This window comes from Orcinus orca, chromosome 14 (assembly GCF_937001465.1).
Source record: "Orcinus orca chromosome 14, mOrcOrc1.1, whole genome shotgun sequence".
NCBI lineage: Eukaryota > Metazoa > Chordata > Mammalia > Artiodactyla > Delphinidae > Orcinus > Orcinus orca.
In genome coordinates this window covers 59,211,917-59,226,309 of record NC_064572.1, presented here as the reverse complement: position 1 = coordinate 59,226,309, position 14,393 = coordinate 59,211,917, and the positions used below count along the sequence as shown (strand labels likewise).

The following is a 14,393-nucleotide window of genomic DNA, read 5'->3' as shown; positions in this document are numbered from 1 at the left end:
GAATGAAAATGAAAAATTAACCAGTAACTTCTCTGAATTTCTACTATCAGTTTGCTTTTCTCATGACCCTTTTTCACAGAAAATGCAGTTTTTATTCCTTTATAAGTTATTGCCTGTGTAATAATGAGGAGGGAATAACGTTCACCCCTCTTAGTACTTATTTCCTTTCACAGACCGTATCAATGTATACTTTCCCGAATCCCCAAACCCAAAGGAGAATAAGCCCAGGGGCCCACAGGAAGTTATTTTATGGGCCCAAATAAAACAATTCATTTTTTTTTGAGGTTTTAAAAATAATTTATGCTTATTGATTAAAGGCTTATTCCTCTCAAGGTTTGGCGAGTGCTCCAAGGAGGAGTGATATTTATCATTAAGTCTGGAGCAAATATGTTCCTTGAGTTCAATAACTGAAGAATTTCTTAAGTACCTAATGATTGCTTTGTACTACCTCAAAGTTTTTTTTTTTTTTTTTTTTTAAGAGGGCTTTCTCCGGTTGCGGCAAGCGGGGGCCACTCTTCATCGCGGTGCGCAGGCCTCTCACTGTCACGGCCTCTCCCGTCGCGCAGGCTCAGTAGTTGTGGCTCACGGGCTTAGTTGCTCCGCGGCATGTGGGATCTTCCCAGACCATGGCTCGAACCCGTGTCCCCTGCATTGGCAGGCAGATTCTTAACCACTGCGCCACCAGGGAAGCCCCTCAAAGTTTTTTTCTTTAAAATTTCTACTATTTCCACACCTTTTTTCTCCATCTTTCGGTTTTCCTATAAATAAGTCACAGTAAAAGAAGAATTTATATCAAATGTAGATAATTTGGAAAATTTGTCATTTGGCGAGAATCTCACTGATGCAAAATAATAAACGCAGAAAGGCCTGGGACGCTTGAAAGGAGGACTAGAAACAAAAATTTTAAACCCTCATATTATTTACCTTCATCAAATGTGAATTTATAAGCATTACGTTTACTCTTTAGGGCAAGGAATATAAATGCAATGTTGCTAATTTTTTAATATAAATGTATTTATTTTTGGCTGCATTGGGTCTTCGTTGCTGTGCACGGGCTTTCTCTAATTGCGGCGAGCGGGGGCTACTCTTCATTGTGGTGCGCGGGCTTCTCACTGCGGTGGCATCTCGTTGCAGAGCATGGGCTCTAGGCACGCAGGCTTCAGTAGTTGTGGCACATGGGCTTCAGTAGTAGTGGCTTGCTGGCTCTAGGGCGCAGTCTCAGTAGGTGTGGCACATGGGCTTAGCTGCTTCGTGGCATGTGGGATTTTCCTGGACCAAGGCTCGAACCAGTGTTCCCTGCATTGGCAGGCAGCTTCCTAACCACTGCGCCACCAGGGAAGCCCCAATGTTGCTAATTTAAGATATCTGGTTTTAGTTTGGTATATTGAGGGTAAAGGATTTTACAAGTTCCCTAACAACCTTATTCCTCAGATCTTGATTTTTTTCCTTTGAGGTCTCATCCGTGACTTCTTTCTTTTTTTTAACTTTTTTTTGAAACATCTTTATTGGAGTATAATTGCTTTACAATGGAGTGTTAGTTTCTGCTTTATAACAAAGTGAATCAGCTATACATATACATATATCCCCATATCTCCTCCCTCTTGCGTCTCCCTCCCACCCTCCCTATTCCACCCCTCTAGGCAGTCACGAAGCACCGAGCTAATCACCCTGTGCTATGCGGCTCCTTCCCACTAGCTATCTGTTTTACATTTGGTAGTGTATATATGTCCATGCCACTCTGTCACTTCGTCCCAGCTTACCCTTCCCCATCCCCTTGTCTTCAAGTCCATTCTCTACGTCTGCATCATTATTCCTGTCCTGCCCCTATGTTCTTCATAACCATTTTCTTTTTTTAGATTCCATATATATGTGTTAGCATACGGTATTTGTTTTCCTCTTTCTGACTTCACTTTATATGACAGACTCTAGGTCCATCCACCTCACTACAAGTAACTCAATTTCGTTTCTTTTTATGGCTGAGTAATATTCCATTGTATATATGTGCCACATCTTCTTTATCCATTCATCTCTCGATGGACACTTAGGTTGCTTCCATGTGCTGGCTATTGTAAATAGAGCTGCAGTGAACATTGTGGTACATGACTCTTTTTGAATTATGGTTTTCTCAGGGTACTTGCCCAGTAGTGGGATTGCTGCGTCATATGGTAGTTCTATTTTTAGTTTTTTAAGGAACCTCCATACTGTTCTCCATAATGGCTGTATGGAATTTACATTTCCACCAACAGTGCAACAGGGTTCCCTTTTCTCCACACCCTCTCCACCATTTATTGTTTGTAGATTTTTTGGTGATGGCCATTCTGACTGGTGTGAGGTGATACCTCAATGGAGTTTTGATTTGCATTTCTGTAATGATTAGTGATGTTGAGCAATGTATTTGTTGGCAATCTGTATATCTTCTTCATGGAAATGTCTATTTAGGTGTTCTGCCACTTTTGGATTGGGTGGTTTGTTTTTTTGATATTGAGCTGCATGAGCTGCTTATAAATTTTGGAGATTAATCCTTTGTCAGTTGCTTCATTTGCAAATACTTTCTCCCATTCTGTGGGTTGTCTTTTCATCTTCTTTATGGTTTCCTTTGCTGTGCAAAAGCTTTTAAGTTTCATTAGGTCCCATTTGTTTATTTTTGTTTTTATTTCCATTTCTCTAGGAGGTGGGTCAAAAAGGATCTTGCTGTGATTTATGTCATAGTGTTCTGCCTGTGTTTTCCTCTAAGAGTTTTATAGTGTCTGGCTTACATTTAGGTCTTTAATCCATTTTGAGTTTATTTTTGTGTATGGTGTTAGGTAGTGTTCTAATTCCATTCTTTTACATGTAGCTGTCCAGTTTTCCCAGCACCACTTATTGAAGAGGCTGTCTTTTCTCCATGGTATATTCTTGACTCCCTTATCAAAAATAAGGCAACCATATGTGTGTGGGTTTATCTCTGGGATTTCTATCCTGTTCCATTGATCTGTATTTCTGTTTTTGTGTCAATACCATACTGTCTTGATTATTGTAGCTTTGTAGTATATTCTGAAGTCTGGGAGCCTGATTCCTCCAGCTCTGTTTTTCTTTCTCAAGATTGCTTTCGCTATTCAGGGTCTTTTGTGCTTCCATACAAATTGTGAAATTTTTTTTCTAGTTCTTTGAGAAATGCCATTGGTAGTTTGATAGGGATTACATTGAATCTGTAGATTGCTTTGGGTAGTATAATCATTTTCACAATGTTGATTCTTCCAATCCAAAAGCATGGTATATCTCTCCATCTATTTGTATCATCTTTAATTTCTTTCATCAGTGTCTTATAGTTTTCTGCATACAGGTCTTTTGTCTCCTTAGGTAGGTTTATTCCTAGGTATTTTATTCTTTTTGTTGCAGTGGTAGATGGGAGTGTTTCCTTAATTTCTCTTTGAGATTTTTCATCATTAGTGTATAGGGATGCAAGAGATTTCTGTGCATTAATTTTTTATCCTGCTAGTTTACCAAATTCATTGATTAGCTCTAGTAGTTTTCTGGTAGCATCTTTAGGATTCTCTGTGTATAGTATCATGTCATCTGCAAACAGTGGCAGCTTTACTTCTTTTTTACCAATTTGGATTCCTTTAATTTTTCTTCTCTGATTGCTGTGGCTAAAACTTCCTTGTATTGTTCCTGATATTAGATGAAATCGTTTCAGTTTTTCACCATTGAGGACGATGTTGCCCTTGGGTTTGTCATATATGGCCTTTATTATGTTGAGGTAAGTTCCCTCTATGCCTACTTTCTGGAGGGTTTTTATCATAAATAGGTGTTGAATTTTGTCAAAAGCTTTTTCTGGATCTATTCAGATGATCATATGGTTTTTCTCCTTCAGTTTGTTATTATGGTGTATCACATTGATTGATTTGCCTATATTGAAGAATCCTTGCACTCCTGGGATAAACCCCACTTGATCATGGTGTATGATCCTTTTAATGTGCTGTTGGATTCTGTTTGCTAGTATTTTGCTGAGGACTTTTGCATCTATGTTCATCAGTGATATTGGCCTGTAGTTTTCTTTCTTTGTGACATCTTTGTCTGGTTTTGGTATCAGGGTGATGGTGGCCTCGTAGAATGAGTTTGGGAGTGTTCCTCCCTCTGCTATATTTTGGAAGAGTTTGAGAAGGATAGGTGTTAGCTTTTCCCTAAATGTTTGATAGAATTTACCTGGGAAGCCATCTGGTCCTGGGCTTTTGTTTGTTGGAAGATTTTTAATCACAGTCTCAATTTCAGTGCTTGTGATTGGACTGTTTATATTTTCTGTTCCTTCTTGGTTCAGTCTCAGAAGGTTGTGCTTTTCTAAGAATTTGTCCGTTTCCTCCAGGTTGTCCAATTTATTGGCATATAGTTGCTTGTAGTAATCTCTCATGATCCTTTGTGTTTCTGCAGTGTCAGTTGTTACTTCTCCTTTTTCATTTGTAATTCTATTGATTTGAGTCTTCTGCTTTATTTTCTTGATGAGTCTGGCTAATGGTTTATAAATTTTGTGTATCTTCTCAAAGAACCAGCTTTTAGTTTTATTGATCTTTGCTATTGTTTCCTTCATTTCTTTTTCATTTACTTCTGATCTGACCTTTGATTTTTTTCCTTCTGCTAACTCTGGAGTTTTTTTGTTCCTCTTTCTCTAATTGCTTTATGTGTAAGGTTAGGTTGTTTATTTGAGATGTTTCTTGTTTGTTGAGGTAGGATTGTACAGCTATAAACTTCCCTCTTAGAACTGCTTTTGCTCCATCCTGTAGGCTTTGGGTCATCGTGTTTTCATTGTCACTTGTTTCTAGGTATGTTTTGATTTCCTCAGTGACCTCTTAGTTATTTTGTAGTGTATTGTTTAGTCTTCATGTGTTTGTATTTTTTAAAGATTTTTTCCTGTAATTGATATCTAGTCTCATAGCGTTGTGGTTGGAAAAGATACTTGATACGATTTCATTTTTCTTAAATTTACCAAGGCTTGATTTGTGACCCAGGATATTATCTATCCTGGAGAATGTTCCATGAGCACTTGAGAAGAAAGTGTATTCTGTTGTTTTTGGATGGAATGCCCTATAAATATCAATTAAGTCCATCTTGTTTAATGTGTCATTTAAAGCTTGTGTTTCATTATTTATTTTCATTTTGGATGATCTGTGCGTTGGTGAAAGTAGGGTGTTAAAGTCCCCTACTATGATTGTGTTACTGTCAATTTCCCCTTTTATGGGTGTTAGCATTTGCCTTATGTATCGAGGTGCTCCTATGTTGGGTGCATAAATATTTACAATTGTTATATCTTCTTCTTGGATTGATCTCTTGATCATTATATAGTGTCCTTCTTTGTCTCTTGTAATAGTCTTTGTTTTAAAGTCTATTTTGTTGGATATGAGAATTGCTACTCCAGCTTTCTTTTGATTTCCATTTGCATGGAATATCTTTGTCCATCCCCTCACTTTCAATCTGTATGTGTCTCTAGGTCTGAAGTGGGTCTCTTTTAGACAGCATATATATGGGTCTTGTTTTTCCGTCCATTCAGCCAGTCTATATCTTTTGGTTGGAGCATTTAATCCATTTACATTTAAGGTAGTTATCGATATGTATGTTCCTATTACCAAATTCTTAATTGCTTTGGCTTTGTTATTGTAGGTCTTTTGCTTCTCTTGTGTTTCCTGCCTAGAGAAGTTCCTCTAGCATTTGTTGTAAAGCTGGTTTGGTGGTGCTGAATTCTCTTAGCTTTTGTTTGTCTGTAAAGGTTTTAAATTCTCCGTTGAATCTGAATGAGATCCTTGCTGGGTAGAGTAATCTTGGTTGTAGGTTTTTCCCTTTCATCACTTTAAATATGTCCTGCCACTCCCTTCTGGCTTGCAGAGTTTCTGCTGAAAGATCAGCTGTTAACCTTATGAGGATTCCCTTGTATGTTATTTGTTGTTTTTCCCTTGCTGCTTTTAATTCTTTTTCTTTGTATTTAATTTTTGATAGTGTGATTAATATGTGTCTTGACCTGTTTCTCCTTGGATTTATCCTGTGTGAGACTCTCTGTGCTTCCTGGACTTGATTGACTATTTCCTTTCCCATATTAGGGAAGTTTTCAACTATAATCTCTTCAAATATTTTCTCAGTCCCTTTCTTTTTCTCTTCTTCTGGGACCCCTATAATTCGAATGTTGGTACGTTTAACGTTGTCCCAGAGGTCTCTGAGACTGTCCTCAATTCTTTTCATTCTTTTTTCTTTATTCTGCTTTGTGGTAGTTATTTCCACTATTTTATCTTCGAGGTCACTTATCCATTCTTCTGCCTCAGTTATTCTGCTATTGATTCCTTATGGAGAAATGTTAATTTCATTTATTGTGTTATTCATCATTGTTTGTTTGCTCTTTAGTTCTTCTAGGTCCTTGTTAAACATTTCTTGTATTTTCTCCATTCTATTTCCAAGATTTTGGATCATTTTTACTATCATTACTCTGAATTTTTTTTCAGGTAGACTGCCTATTTCCTCGTCATTTGTTTGGACTGATAGGTTTTTGCCTTGCTCCTTCATCTGCTGTGTGTTTCTCTATCTTCTCATTTTTCTTCACTTACTGTGTTTGGGGTCTCCTTTTCGCAGGCTGCATGTTCGTAGTTCCTGTTGTTTTTGGTGTCTGCCCCAGTGGCTAAGGTTGGTTCAGTGGGTTGTGTAGGCTTCCTGGTGAAGGGGACTGGTGCCTGTGTTCTGGTGGATGAGGTTGGATCTTGTCTTTCTGGTGGGCAGGACCACGTCTGCTGGTGTGTTTTTGGGTGTGTGTGACCTTATTATGATTTTAGGCAGCCTCTCTGCTAATGGGTGGGGTTGTGTTCCTGTCTTGCTAGTTGTTTGGCATAGGGTGTCCAGCACTGTAGCCTGCTGGTCATTGAGTGGAGCTGGGTCTCAGTGTTAAGATGGAGATCTCTGGGAGAGCTTTTGCTGTTTGATATTACATGGAGCTGGGAGGTCTCTGGTGTACCAGTATGCTGAACTCGGCTCTCCCACTGCAGAGGCTGAGGCCTGCCACCCAGCCAGAGCACCAAGACCCTGTCAGCCACACAGCTCAGAAAAAAAAGTGAGAAAAAAAGGAAAGAAAGAAAAAATAAAATAAAGTTATTAAAATAAAAAATATTTAAAAATTATTAAAAATACAAAAAATTTTAAGTAATAAAAAGAAAGAAAGAAGAGAGCAACCAAACCAAAAAACAAATCCACCAATGATAACAAGTGCTAAAAACTATACTAAAGAAACAAAAGACGAACAACAAGAAAAAAAAAACAGACAGAACCCTAGGACAAATGGTAAAAGCAAAGCTATACAGACAAAATCACACAAAGAAGCATACACATACACACAAAAAGAGAAAAAGGAAGAAAATATATATGTCTGTGTATATTAAAAAATGGAAGAGAGCAACCAATAAACAAATCTACCAATGATAATAAACTCTAAATACTGAACTAAGATATACATAAAACCAGAAACAAATTAGATGCAGAAAGCAAACCCCAAGTCTATAGTTGCTCCCAAAGTCCACCTCCTCAATTTTGGGGTGATTCGTTGTCTATTCAGGTATTCCAGAGATGCAGGGTACTTCACGTTAATTGTGGAGATTTAGTCTGCTGCTCCTGAGGCTGCTGGGAGATATTTCCCTTTCTCTTCTTTGGTCGCACAGCTCCTGAGGTCCAGCTTTGGATTTGGCCTCGCCTCTGCGTGTAGGTCACCCTCTGGCATCTTTTGGGGAGTCTGAGGTCTTCTGCCAGTGTTCAGTAGGTGTTCTGTAAGAGTTGTTCCACATGTAGATGTATTTCTGATATATTTGTGGGGAGGAAGGTGATCTGCACATGTTACTCCTCTGCCATCTTGAAGTTCTCCCCCCATGACTTTTAATATGGAGTATTCATAAATGTTATCCTACAAGTTGGTGAAGAAATATTAAATTTCCTTTCTAATCTTTATTAGAAAATCAATCTTTATATTTAATTGCTTAAATTCTTGATGGCCCATTTTAATTGGCAGAATATTATTTTTATGCTCTGCCTCCTACTTTGGTGACTGTGAGAAGTCTTTTGTTTAAGAAACAACATTTATGAAGTGCTTACACAGGGTTAAGAGATAGACATGAAAAGATGACTACACCTTGCCACAGCCTGGGAATACCTATATGAGAGTGATGTTTAAACATATAACTGTTGATGAAGGGTGATCCATACTGTGATGAAAGTATGCATGGAGTAGAGAGAGACAGCAGTGATTCTTCCCAGAATCTGGAGAGCATATTAAATAAAGGGGAGGGGAGGGGCTTCATAGAGCTTTGATACCTTGAAGAGACAGGCTCCTTTGTGAAAGCCCTCTAAGCAGCTTGGTGGCTGTGTTTCTCAACAGGGACAGCGTTAACATAGGATAGGACAGTTCATCACCACTGGACTCTCATAAGCATTGCAGAATATTTAGCAGCCTTGTATCTGTGGTCTTTTCCCACCAACTAGCTTCAGCTGGGGTCAGGAGGTGCCACCGGCTTCCTCACTCCCCATTTTTGATCTTTATACACGCTCACACTAGCACTTTCTGACCCTTCATGTTCATGTCTTTCTCATTCATTTCCTTTCATTCACCAAAGACTTTTGGTACCTGGCTTTAAGTTTCCCTTACTTCCCCAAGTCCCACCTTTAAGCCACGTGACTAAAAATTCTGTATGGGTAACCCAGGCAATATCCTGGCCCCTCAGTTGCTTGACTTCCTTAAATTCAATGACCTTTACCTTTTTGCAACGCCACTCATTCCCTGGACTTTGTCATCATTTATGTCAGCTTCACCCTTAAAAGCTTAAAATAAACTCTTCGACTTTCTGCCCATTCTCCCAACTTTCTAACTGAATGACTTCTAGTGCATCTGTACTTCAGCTTCAAGGACTCCAAGCCCTTGACTGCACTACTCTTTCTCTATCAGTTTCTTCTGCTTTCCACTTCCCATCACTTCAACCACTACATTCTTGCACTCTTGTCCTTCTGTTGCACCTACCCAATAAAACCCAACCCAAGGTTAGAAATGATAATAATCGCTAACATGGACTGTGTGCTTACTGTATTCCAGTTGCTCTTCTAAGTTTACCTGGATTGTCTCCTTTAATCTTCATAACAGCCCTGTGAGATAGGCATTATTATTATTTCCATTTTGCAGATAAGGAAACTAAAGTACAGTTTCTATCTATTAAGTAGTGTCTCTAGAATACGAACCCAAGCAGCTTGCCACTAGAACCCATGCTCTTAACTACTACTTTAGACTGTCTTCCAAACCAGTTGTCTTCTCCTTCTGCTTCCATACTTGGACTGATGAGCCATTTTAGGGACAGAGTAGTTTGGCTAGATGGAGAGTATAGAAAGTACTCATCTTACCCCTTGGTTCAGTAAGTGACCCTCTTGGTACTTTTCCAGCCAAGCCAGGAAACACAGAAGTTTCAGTCATTTAAAAAAGTAGAAGTATTCTTAGCTTTCAGGCCTAAGCTTGCCCAACTCTGCTCTAGATGGCTCACAAGATTTTGCTACCCCCTTAGGGTGCAGAGGAGTCACAGTTAGGCATTTGAATCCCAGCTTCACTACTTACTGGTTGTGTGGCCTTCGGCATATATCTCCCCCTCCCTTTTATTTATTTATTTTTATTATTATTATATTGGCCATGCTTAGCCACTTGCGGGATCTTAATTCCCTGACCAGGGATCGAACCCATGCCCCCTGCATTGGAATCTCTGGACCACCAGGGAATTCCCTCCCCCTCCCTTTTAAAGGAGACTTTCTGGAGGTCTCAAAGAGTGCTTCCACTTATATTTCATTGGCTGAAACTTAGTCACAGGGCTCTACCTAACTGAAAGGGAGGCTGGGAAATTAGGCTCAGTGACCATATGTGCCCAGTTGAGAATTGGGGTTTTGTTACTAAGGCTGACTGAGAGCATGTGTTTGGGTAGGTAACGCAGTCTGTGTCATACACTTCCTGTCTACAGCCCTGTCCAGATATTCTCTGAGCCCTTGAATAGACTCTTGAATTAAACCAGACACTGAGTTTAGTCACAGCTACCTGCTTGGGAAGGTGCCTCACAATGATCATTGTTAAGTTATGATGAGAGAAACCAGATTTTAAAGTCCAAGGACTCTCAGTACAGTCTGTGAAAACTCCTATTAGTATTAACAAAAAGCATCATCCCAAAAGTCTTTAGAATGTTACCATTTCAGATTTCTTTTGTGATGTTCTGTTTTCCATACTCTTCCAAAGTTCTGGATCAGATTCTAAGGTTAGTTCTATTTCTGGTGATGACAATACTTTGATGAACAAAATGTCAGCATGGAATTTTTCTACGATGCTGGTCATTAAAAATTCAAAATAAATAGGTATAATGATTTTAAATATTTTGCTTTAGGTTTTTTTCTTCTGGTAAATGCTTGTCTCCACAGCACCTGGGCTTTTAAAAAATTGATAGTGGTGACATTTGAGTAAATGGCACCTTGGTTGACCATCTCCAGAGGATTTCATGATAGGCTTAATCTTATTCAAGGTCTTTGACTTAGTGTCTGTTATCAGAGTACTTATCCAGATACAAGGGAACTCTTCCAGAGTCATAAAAACAGCCATGCGGAAATGGTTTCCACAGAGCACACTGCTCTACAACTGCCCACAAAAGAGGGCATTCCAAAAGCTTATACATAGCACATCAAAAGTATTAGGGTGGGAACTGGTGCCTTAGGTTATTTGGATTTAGAGGAATAAACCTTTCTGTTTGGATGAAAATAACATGATTTTATACTGTTATTGAACAAATAAAACATGTTTTGTTTACACAATTTATATACTATAATTTTATCATGTTTCTGACAGTTGGCAAAAACTATTTTGCTTTTGTGGAAATAGTGGGAGCACATGTCTGTCTGTTGGGTTCCCCTCTTTCAAAGCTGTTTTATGCTGAAATGTGTCCTCTCCGAAATGGAAAAACATCACCATCTTCTTGAGGGCTTTATTTGATGGTGTTATTGTTAGGTAGCCAGAGACCTCTGGGTTTGTTTTTTTTTTTAATTTATTTTTTTGGCTGCGTTGGGTCTTCGTTGCTGCGTGCGGGCTTTCTCCGGCTGCGGTGAGCAGGGGCTACTCTTCGTTGCGGTGCACGGGCTTCTCATTGCGGTGGTTTCTCTTGTTGCGGAGCACAGGCTCTAGGTGCACAGGCTTCAGTAGTTGTGACACACGGGCTTAGTAGTTGTGGCTTGCAGGCTTAGTAGTTGTGGCACGCAGGCTGTAGAGCACAGGCTCAGTAGTTGTGGCGCACGGGCTTAGTTGCTCCACGGCACGTGGGATCTTCCTGGACCAGGGCTCGAACCTGTGTCCCCTGCACTGGCAGGCGGATTCTTAACTACTGCACCACCAAGGAAGCCCCTGACCTCTGGGTTTTTTTTGTTTGTTTGTTTGTTTTTGTTTTTTTTTAATGGTGAAGTCATTTTTATTTCAGTACTTGACAAAATATCCCATAAAATTCAAAACTTCTACCATTATACAAAAATAAGTCTCTACAAGTGATATTATCTGTCTTCATCACCAGTAGCAAATATATTAGGCAGAAACATATAACTTCAGTAGCCTTATAAGAAAAGTGCAGGACACCTCAAGCTACACATTCAACAGTAACATAATGCCAAAAGTTTAATCTTTTCACAAGCTCTGGGTTTTAATTTAAATGTTTTGGGTCACCTAGAGCAGCAGTCCCCAACCTTTTTGACACCAGGGACCGGTTTCATGGAAGACAATTTTTCCACGGACTGGGAGGGGAGGGGGGAATGGTTTCGGGATGATTCAAGTGCATTACATTTATTGTGCACTTTATTTCTATTATTATTACATTGTAATATATAACAAAATAATTATACAGCTCACCATAATGCTGACAGGAGGTGGAACTCAGGTGGTAATGTGAGCGATGGGAAGCCGCTGTAAATACAAATCTGCCACTCGCCTCCTGCTGTGCGGCCTGGTTCCTAACAGGCCACGGACTGCTACCAGTCCTCAGCCTGGGGGGTTGGGGACCCTTGACCTAGAGTGTCTGTAGTTATAGAGTGAATTGATTTATTGTGAAGTTGATATATAAATGACTTTTCTTGAAAGCATGCTGGTTCTTTATTTGTTCTCTGCTAAGTAAAACATCTTTGGGCATTGAGAGTGGGATCCTATTAAAAAGAAACCTGCAGAAATACTTTCTAAGGCTTTCATCTAGAACCTCTTTGAGGCATAATGAAGAACTCAGTCTACTTGATCTGAGAGGCTTTTTGTTCTCCCTAAAAAGATAGATAAACAAAATGTATTTTCTCCAGTTGTAAAAGTAATCCATATTTACTGTAGAAAAAGAACACAGACAAAGTTACAGAAGAAAAAATAAAAATCATCCACAGGCCCACTACTCAGCAATAACTATGTTAAAGCCTTTGACAAACATCCTTTGAGATGATCAAATTAAATTAGTTAAACATACCCAGTGGAATACCCTAAAGTGATTTGTGAATAAGGGAATGCTTTGAGCCTCTCAATAATCCAACAACTGCTCTCATTTCACACTTCGCTGGGAGGAATCTCTGTAAAGCATGTCTTCCTAAATGTATTAATTGCTAATCTGCAGCACATACCCAAACAATCCTTTCAGTATGTGGTTCTCAGTACTTCTTGGAGATCATGGTTTCTAGGATGACATTTTGTGATGCCTTGATAATAGGACCAGTAGAGGCTTTATTCTCTTAAAGATATGAACAGTATTTCCCTCTGGTGTGTGAAAGAAGAGAGAGAGGTGTGAAATTGAAGGATATGGTCCTATCATCTCAGATTATAGCGAGCCAGTTCCCTACTATCTGAAATCCATGAGGCACCTGTGCCAGAAGCAAAGACACAAAACATTTGCTGAGCCACTTTATTGCCTTTGGTGTGTTGGGATGGAGATTAGTGGTGGCATTTGCTTATGAAGACTTCTGGAGCAGTCATTTTTGAATTCCCTCTAATGCCACACATAATGCCTGAAGCCTAGTAGTTCGGTAGTGTTTAATAAGAGTACTAGCAGTTGTGTTAAGAATAACCTTCAAAGAGCACTTGAGGACATATGTTGACACTAGCTCAGTTCTGATGCCACTTAACTATATAAGAGATCCAGACTTTAGCCATGGTTGTCACCCTTCCTGGATGCGATGCTAGCCCAGTAACCTAATATCTAGGAATGGAGGTAGGTACAGGAATAATCTGCAGACAGTACAAGGACACGGCTGCAATCTGGAGCGCGTGCCACTTAGCCCTGCCCTTCTACAATGAGGTGGCCTTCTATGGTGAAAAGATGTCACCTGGTGTCTTGGGAGCCTTTAGGAAAAGAAACGCATGTACAACAGAAGTACCTTGTTTCTGCATTATATGAAGCATAGTTTTTCAAAGTACAGTCTCAAGACTATCTGTACCAGAATACTCTGTATTGCCTTTTAAAAATGCAAGTTTTTGATTCCCATTCACAATTGTGATAATTTTTTTAAAAAGGTGAGATACACAGAGGTAAATGCAACAAGAAATCTGTAGGATCTATCTGAAGAAAACTTTAAAATTGTACTGAGAGTCATCAAAGATTTTAATAAATAGGTATATCTTACTCTTGGATAGGAAGATGTACCCCCAACGCTATAAGCAAGTTAACTTTAAAAGAAAATTTTAACTGGTAAAAATATTTGTAACAGGTAAAATAGCTAGCAGGCTAATTCCTGACTATATGAAATGCTTTTTAAAACAAAATTAGAACAACTGAAGAGAAATCGGCAAATGAATCGACATTCCATAGAAGAATGGCATAGGTATTTCATAGAAGAATTATAAGTGGCCAATAAACTTACTCAAAGCTTTTCAACTGCATTCAGAATTTAATGAAAACAAAAATGAGATATCTTCATCTGTTACATTTACAAAGATGAAAAAATTTGATAATAATATCCATTGTAGGAAAATGGTAAAATACATGTTCATTAGAGCATTTTTAATTGTTTCAAAACATTGGGAAATGATTAAAATATATATTGTATTCACATAATTTAGCACCAACAATTCTTCTAAAATATATTTGGATATACTTTGAGTATATTTTAATTTCATAAAAATATTGCAGATGTATTATGAAATACAAAAAGAATTAAATATTCAGTGTGCAAACCATGTAAGTGTATATGTGTGTACAGGAAGGATACCAAAAGGAGGTTATTAGTTATGCCATTTTGCTTTATATTTTTCATTTTCCAAATTTTCTATGTTCACCAATCAGAAAAAAAAGCAGTGAACATTAACAAACAGAAACCTCATGTGATCCTGTGAGCACTGGTGTAATGGTAGCATACTCTACACTCTTTGATGTATCTTGGAG

The 14,393-nt window shown here is 38.7% G+C and overlaps 2 long non-coding RNA genes across 2 annotated transcripts in view; both read left to right on the top strand.

Moving 5' to 3' along the window:
• LOC117200863 (uncharacterized) overlaps positions 1–14,393 on the top strand; it is a 31,898-nt gene that overhangs the window by 3,940 nt on the left and 13,565 nt on the right. The gene's annotated exons all lie outside the window — the stretch shown is intronic.
• LOC125961003 (uncharacterized) overlaps positions 1,832–14,393 on the top strand; it is a 19,638-nt gene continuing 7,076 nt past the window's right edge. The window contains exon 1 of the long non-coding RNA XR_007471292.1: positions 1,832–2,627. This is a non-coding gene — a long non-coding RNA (uncharacterized LOC125961003). The remainder of the gene's footprint in view (positions 2,628–14,393) is intronic.